Source organism: Rhipicephalus sanguineus, chromosome 10 (genome assembly GCF_013339695.2).
Source record: "Rhipicephalus sanguineus isolate Rsan-2018 chromosome 10, BIME_Rsan_1.4, whole genome shotgun sequence".
NCBI classification, from domain to species: domain Eukaryota; kingdom Metazoa; phylum Arthropoda; class Arachnida; order Ixodida; family Ixodidae; genus Rhipicephalus; species Rhipicephalus sanguineus.
Genome location: NC_051185.1, coordinates 40,033,788 through 40,040,904, shown reverse-complemented (window position 1 = coordinate 40,040,904; position 7,117 = coordinate 40,033,788).

Below are 7,117 nucleotides of genomic sequence, written 5' to 3'. Positions count from 1 at the left end.
AAGGTAATGATTATGATATATAAACTGATAACCACACACACATACATAGACTACACTGTTTACAGAGTTTCGGTCAGGCTTGTGGCCCGCAAGAAAGTCAGCAGCGCTTTCGTTGCGCCTAACGCACAGGTGCTGTTTTGCCATGGGCCCAGAATGTGACGCAGTTCTAGGACCGAGAAAGAGTGTCTCGCGATTGTGTGGGCATTAAGCAAGTTTTACTCTTACTTCTGCGGACGGACTTTCTACGTCTAAACGATCATCACGCACTCTGTTTGTTGGTTTCTCTGAAGGATCCTTCTGGTCGCCTTGGACTCTTCGTCTGCAACAATTTGACATTCACTTCGTCTGTCGATTAGGGTGAAAACATTCTGACGCGGACGTGCTCTCTCGATCACCAGTGAAATCTTGTGAAGTACCGCACTCAAACGCTGACTTTTCCATCGCCGCCATTTCCATCTCGAACATGTCACCTGAGAAGCGCAGAAAGCCGTGGATTGCCTCTCTCCTTAAAGGGGTCATGAAGCACCACTTGGGGTTGTTGAAAAAACACATCCTACGGAAAGCTGACACGGCTATGAACTGCTCAGTCAAATATTGGAGTCGTGCGGGCCGCGTAAAGGCTGTAAGCGGAGCGAGAATTGGCTGTTTTCTCAGGCGCCCTCTTTTCAAACAAAGGCCGGTTCTCACTCTCGTCGGTGGGCGGAGCGCCTGCCGGTTGACGTCGCGTATCTGCTTCTCCGCGTCGCAAAAGAGAAAGCATCCTCATTGGCTAATAGCCGACATAAATCGAGAGCGGCATTCAGATCAGATGCGCTTCTTGCCACGGGGTGCCGCCACTTGTCGGCGCCGCACTCCTCAGTCTGCTAACTTGACACGGTAGCCACACGCGCGCACACGAATCACAGCGGGAGAGGGATCGCGTTTAACGACGCGCGCTGACGTAACTTATTTCCCACGTGCCATCCCTCCCTGTGTAGCTTCCAGTGCACTCGTCGGCACGAGAAAAGAGAGAAAGCGCTGAGAGCATACGCCAAACCCCCGTAACTCCGCTCGTTCTTGACGGATTCGAGAAACTTTTGCGGCAATCGATTCGGGAGGCAGCAAACTCCGATACTGAGGTCATTAGACCATTACTTGGAAAAGTGGTTCATGACCCCTTTAACGTCCTTTACGACACTTCAACGACTACATACCTACTTGTCCTTCGCCGCCAGTCACACGTTTTGAGATACGGGACGCGCTATTAAACCGAGGAAACTACCAAACGGATGATCGTAACGCGTTGTTGGTTATTCGAAGCCTCATACGATCTGACGTATGTGCGTATTTTGATGCTGACCCACAACATGCTCACTCTGGCACGTTGAAAACGCAGGACCAGCTCTACCAGCATTACTACGGGCGTGGCATGTACGGTGGGGATGGAAAGAAATGCGAACATGCGGCATCTACATTCTCGGCTGTTTCGCATTGATTTTCAAGCGTTTGTAGCCTGGATGGTGACACAAAGCCACTATAGTAATCTATAATGCAATAGAGAACCATATAGCATTTTTTTTTTATTCTCACCAAGGTCAGAGCGTGATCAAAACAGTGGGCGGCGCTGTTCGCGTTTCTTTCCATCCCCCCTGTACTCCATCGTCCAATAGGATATTCGAGCCTGTACATTGTGGCAACAACGAAAGGCATTTGCCCATTCATCCGGATAACTCTAGCCTCTACCGTGTCCGGCACGCTCTTTCGACCGTGTTGGCATTGATCTACATGGACCGCTTCCGTGCTCTGTGGATTGCAATCTATGGGTAATTTGGACTTTGAGGCTGCTGGTGTCGCTATGTACAAAGCAAACACACAAAAGTACAAAGCAAATAACCCGTGTCATTCTCTCTTGCATATTTCAGCAATCACTTTCCGCTAGTACCCTACCACAGGACTGGAAGGTGGGAAAGGTCATCCAAGTGCCCCAAAAAAAGATAACCCAGCGTCACCGAGAAACTATCGTACCATCTCACCAAAGAGTGTATGTTCAAAATTAATGGAGCACATTCTTTATTCACATATTGCGAAGTTTCTTAGCTCTGTTAATTTCTTTCATCCCAGTCAGCATGGCTTCCAGAAGGGCCTCTCCTGTGACACTCAACTGGCTCTCTTCGTTAACGACATCAATTCTAGCCTTGGTACTAACACCCCCGTTGACGCGCTATTTTTGGACTTTGAACAAGCTTTCGATAAAATACCCCATAACCGCCTATTCCTAAAGCTGTCTCGTCTGAACCTTCATTATCTTGTTTTTCAGTGGATACGTGATTTTCTGTGTAACCGTCAGTAATTTGTCTACGTTAACGAGCAGTACTCCTCTTCTCTCACACCTGTTACATCCGGGGTTCCTCAAGGAACAGTCCTCGGGCCCTGCTCTTTCTCATATACGTTAACGATCTTCCAACTAACATTTCTTCCGGGATTCGATTGTTTGCAGACGACTGCGTGCTATACCGCCCTATTAACAATAATAACGATGCTTTATTCCTACAATCTGACCTCAGTCAAATTGAAGATTGGTGCCGCAAGTGGCTCATCTCATTAAACGCATGAAAATCCTCCCTTCTCACTTTTAATCGAAAGAAGTCATACCCTGCTCACGATTATATAATATGTGGCTCTTTAATATTCGCTGTTAACACCTACAAGTATTTAAAAATTAATCTCACTTCTGATCTATCATGGCACACCCACATAACCAGCATAACAAATTCTGCTAATCGCGTTCTTGGTTTCCTGCGACGTAATATCTGATTAGCACCCCTCTTCGCCAAACCTCTAACCTACTGCTCCTTAGTAAGGCCGAAGCTCGCATATGCATGTGCCCTGTGGGAGCCATACCAACATAACCACATTACCATGCTTGAATCGGTACAGAACCGTGCCGTACGTTTCATTTTTTCGGACTATTCCGACAAGTCTAGCTCATCGAAACTGAAATCCCAAGCCAACCTTCCCAGCCTTGTATCACGCCGTCGAGTCGCCCACCTTTCTCTCTTTCATAAATTCTTTCACAAGTCACCCCAAAGCCGATCTCACTGCTCCCGCACACCGCCACTCAAGCCGGAGCAACTACGAAAAGACCGTATACCCCCCTCAAGCTCAGACGGTCTCCCATGCCTCCTCATTCTTCAACCTGACATCAAGGGACGCATCATAGAACTGTTTTTGTAGATATGCCCACCCTTCATGTAAAACCCCTCTCTTTAGGGGCCTTTGAGGTATCATAAATAAATAAATAAATAAATAAATAAATAAATAAATAAATAAATAAATAAATAAATAAATAAATAAATAAATTGTCGCTGTAGACGATCTCACGAGATACGCCGAAACAGCTCCGCTACCTTCTGCTGGTGCTCAGGCGTGGCCAACTTCGTGTTATGTCGCTTCGTTCTGCGTCATGGTGCACCACGCGATCTGCCAAGCGACAGAGGGCCTGTGTTTTAAAGACGATAGTCTTTCTTGGGGAACTTAAACGCAGAAATTTTGGTCTGTCTTTCTGTCTGTCTGTCTTTCTGTTTGTCGGCACGTCACTCGATTCAGCCACCCGGCTAAAGTTGAACCACTTGCCCAAGTGCCAGCCATCTTGAACGGCTGACTAGGTTCATACTTGTGTACATTGTTGATCAAAAAGCAAACATTACACATATCGGAGGCTCAACATCACTAAGTATTAGCTTGTGCGTTCCTTTAACAGAAAATACATAGATACGTAATTCTAGAGACCCCAATTTCTTAAGCTGCGCTGTAAATGCGACTGCGCTGAAACTTGCCTTCCTCCGTGCCATCTGCACGAGCTCACTGTTGTGTTTCGGTTTCGGTTCAGTATTGCACTGTACGAATGCCATGGGGCGCCGCTCTGGCATTCCTGTTTTACCCAGGCGACGTGTAAATACAAGAGTGTGTGAAGAGTACTCTTTGAGTGCGGACGTTTCTTCTGCTTCGGCGCTTCGCGCCAAACCGCGTGTTCGGGCTGGCTGGCGTCCCTGCCGGTCGCGTTGGTCACCGCCGGTCTTCGCCTGCCGCTGCACCGGGACTACCAGCCCGCAACACAGCACTCATGTTTCCCGACGTATTGTTGAGATGGCGTCCATATCTCACGCAGCGCCTCTTCTATCGTCTTTAGACGACATTTGCAGCGAAGCACGCAGATACGCGGCCAATTTTTTATTCGAAGTTCTTCATTAACTCCTTCGCTCGTGTCGCACGGTTCAACGCATGTCTACAGCCTACAAGCCGCCGACCAAAAGTCTAACAGAGCGCTTTAAGCGAACGCTGGGAGACGTGCTCGGGATGTATGGCAGTTCTGAACAATACAACTGGGATGTTGTTCTCTCATTCGTAACTTATGCATACAAGACCGCGACGCAGTAAGCAACAGGTTTCTCGCCTTTCTTTCTTTTATATGACCGTGAACCATGCACCACTCTTGACACTATTTGGCCGTATCGTCCGGACATCGCCGAATTCATATCTGTTCCTGAAATTGTACAGCATGAGTGTCGTCAGCTGGCCCGCTCATTCACCTCGGAAAATTATGGCCTCGAAAAAGAACGCCATGATCGCGACCAGCACGTCCAGACTTTCGCCGTTGGCTGCGACCGCCCTTCCGCTACCCTGGCCTGTCCTCCAAGTTTGCTCCTTAGTATCACTGTCCTTATCGCATCGTGGAACGCTGATCTCATAACATATGTGAGGGAGCCGGTCAAGTCATTACAAACAGGCGCCGCCTTGGTCGCGAGACAGTTCACGTGAGTCGCCTAAGGCCAACCAAGAGCCGTTCCTTTTCTCATCTTCATGACTCGCCAAGATGGCTTCCCTTTGTCGCCGGCGTATTGTAGGCCGGAAGAACAATATGCCGTAGTGGAACACTACCTTAGCAGGAAGCGCTGTGCGCGAGCCAGGCCCGTAGCCAGGAGGGGGGGTGCTAGTCCCCCCCCCCATTTTGATTTTGTTGAAGTAGGTATTTGTACCAAAAATAACTAATGACAATAGGCGTTTTTCTCAAATAGTCATGGTTCTCAGCAAGTGCCCCCCCCCCCCCGAAAAAAGTTCCTGGCTACAGGCCTGGCGCGAGCTGTCGGCGTAAACACTGCGATTCTTGTGTCAGTTTTCGCCGCCCGCTTTCAGCGCCTATAAGCCTCTTTCTCAAGTGCTACTTGCGTCAATAAAGCCCGTTCCAGCGCCGTTTGCTTATGATTGATGATTGAAGCAGATTCCTTATTATGTAGCAAAGCCGAAGGGTGGCCAGTCAGGACGTGGCGTAAACGTGCGTTTAATTAGGACAGGGGTCTCAAACAGCGGCCTGTTTTACTAGCAGCCCGCGGCTTCACAAGAATAAAATTTTGTGACTTTTTTGAATTGGTACTCGCATTATTTAGTCGCCTAGTACGATTCTTTGTGGAGCACCCCATGGAGTCACCGTGTACTGAAACATAACCGTGAAACAAAATCTCTATATTTCAGAATCGGCGTCAAGATTTGAGTCATTGTAGAGATGAGTATCGATATGTTTCATGAATACTGACGCCAAGTCACCTTCAGAAATTATCCATATGTGAGGTATGGGAAATTTTATCTTTCAAATTGCAGCGTCAGACGACATTTTTTCCCCCTCCTCCTACCTCCACGCTTCAACCTTCTCCACTGTCCCGGCCCTTGGGGGATTAAATTTCTTGACTGCGCCCCGCTAGCAGAGGTGAGTTTGAGACCCCCAAACTAGGAGAACACCCGCGCTTAGCTGAGGAATAACGGAGGCCTGGAACATAAAAAAGAAGAAGACACCGGCTTGTTAGCCACCATTCGGTTTTGCTACACGAAAAGGAATCCCTTTTTGCTGACAGTTGCTTTTATAGTTAGACCACGTTTTCTATTATTTGCTTTTGCATGCTTAAACCTTTGTCTTGTTACGAATACGTATGTCCATTTTCTGTATTTATGTTCTTCATTATTGAATAAATCAAAGTTGCAAATAAGAGCGTAACTATGATTTAGTTCAGGTTTCCCAGATTAATGGTAAATGATTTCTAGCTTGATTATTCCACATGCTCTCTAGTTGACTTGTCGTGAAGGAGCCTGTGGCGCAGCCGATGCCTAAATGCCGAAGCACGTGCTACGTCTTTAGGGCGCTTGGCATAGCAGGCCGACGCATGACTGAACCATACGAATTTCACTGGCATCTTATCAAATATGACAGATGTAAAATTTCGTTGCATTTCTTGGTTTTCAATATCTTGCTGCTTTGCAATCTTGAACTAAAATGTGCGAAATATCACGCAGCCCCTTTTAGAATATGAAGTGAAGTCACTGTTTGCCATGGCATCGAAACAACGCTCACAGTGAGTCGCCCCTCGAGTCGTCTGCAATACATGCACATGTGGGAGTCTCCATGCGTGTGACATTTTTGTGACTACTTGCCCTGGGCTGTTTGCGAAATGCTCATTGCAGGTCGTCTTTGTTCGTGGTGACGATAATCCACAACAGTAAACTTCAGCTCCTACTTCTGCGGTGCAGTAACTTCAATGTTTCCCTGCCTTCACGGCATCCTGCGTGGTCAGCAGGATGCATCGTAAACAATCTGCTATGAGATTTGGATCCTGCCAAGTGCTTCTTATACATCACAAAGGACGTTTGCTACCATTTTTCAGGAAACAAAGTTGTCACTGCAGAAGCCTGACATAGCTCATTGCAGCTCGTGTGTCGTCTCGTGTCCTCTTCTATGTCGGCGTTTTCTTTTTATGCGCTGCAAATATTCAATGTCACCGAAATGCCTTTCACAGAGGCATCGTCAGTCGCGCAGGATTTCAATACTCGAATCATCTACTATCTATGACAGTTTCGTAAACACGTTCATTAGGCAATAGCTGTCGCTGCGCCGCGACTTTTGCGACACAATGCCAAACATACGAGTACATTAACGCCTTCGTATGAGAAATGTTGAGGAGATGTTATGCTCCATTTAGGTAGTAGATATGCGGTCGAAGGAATTACCAGTTCAGAGGCACTGGTCTGCGTCATGCTGGATGTAACTTCATAGTTTAAGAGAGTGGGAAAAATCAACAGCACAGATGATTGA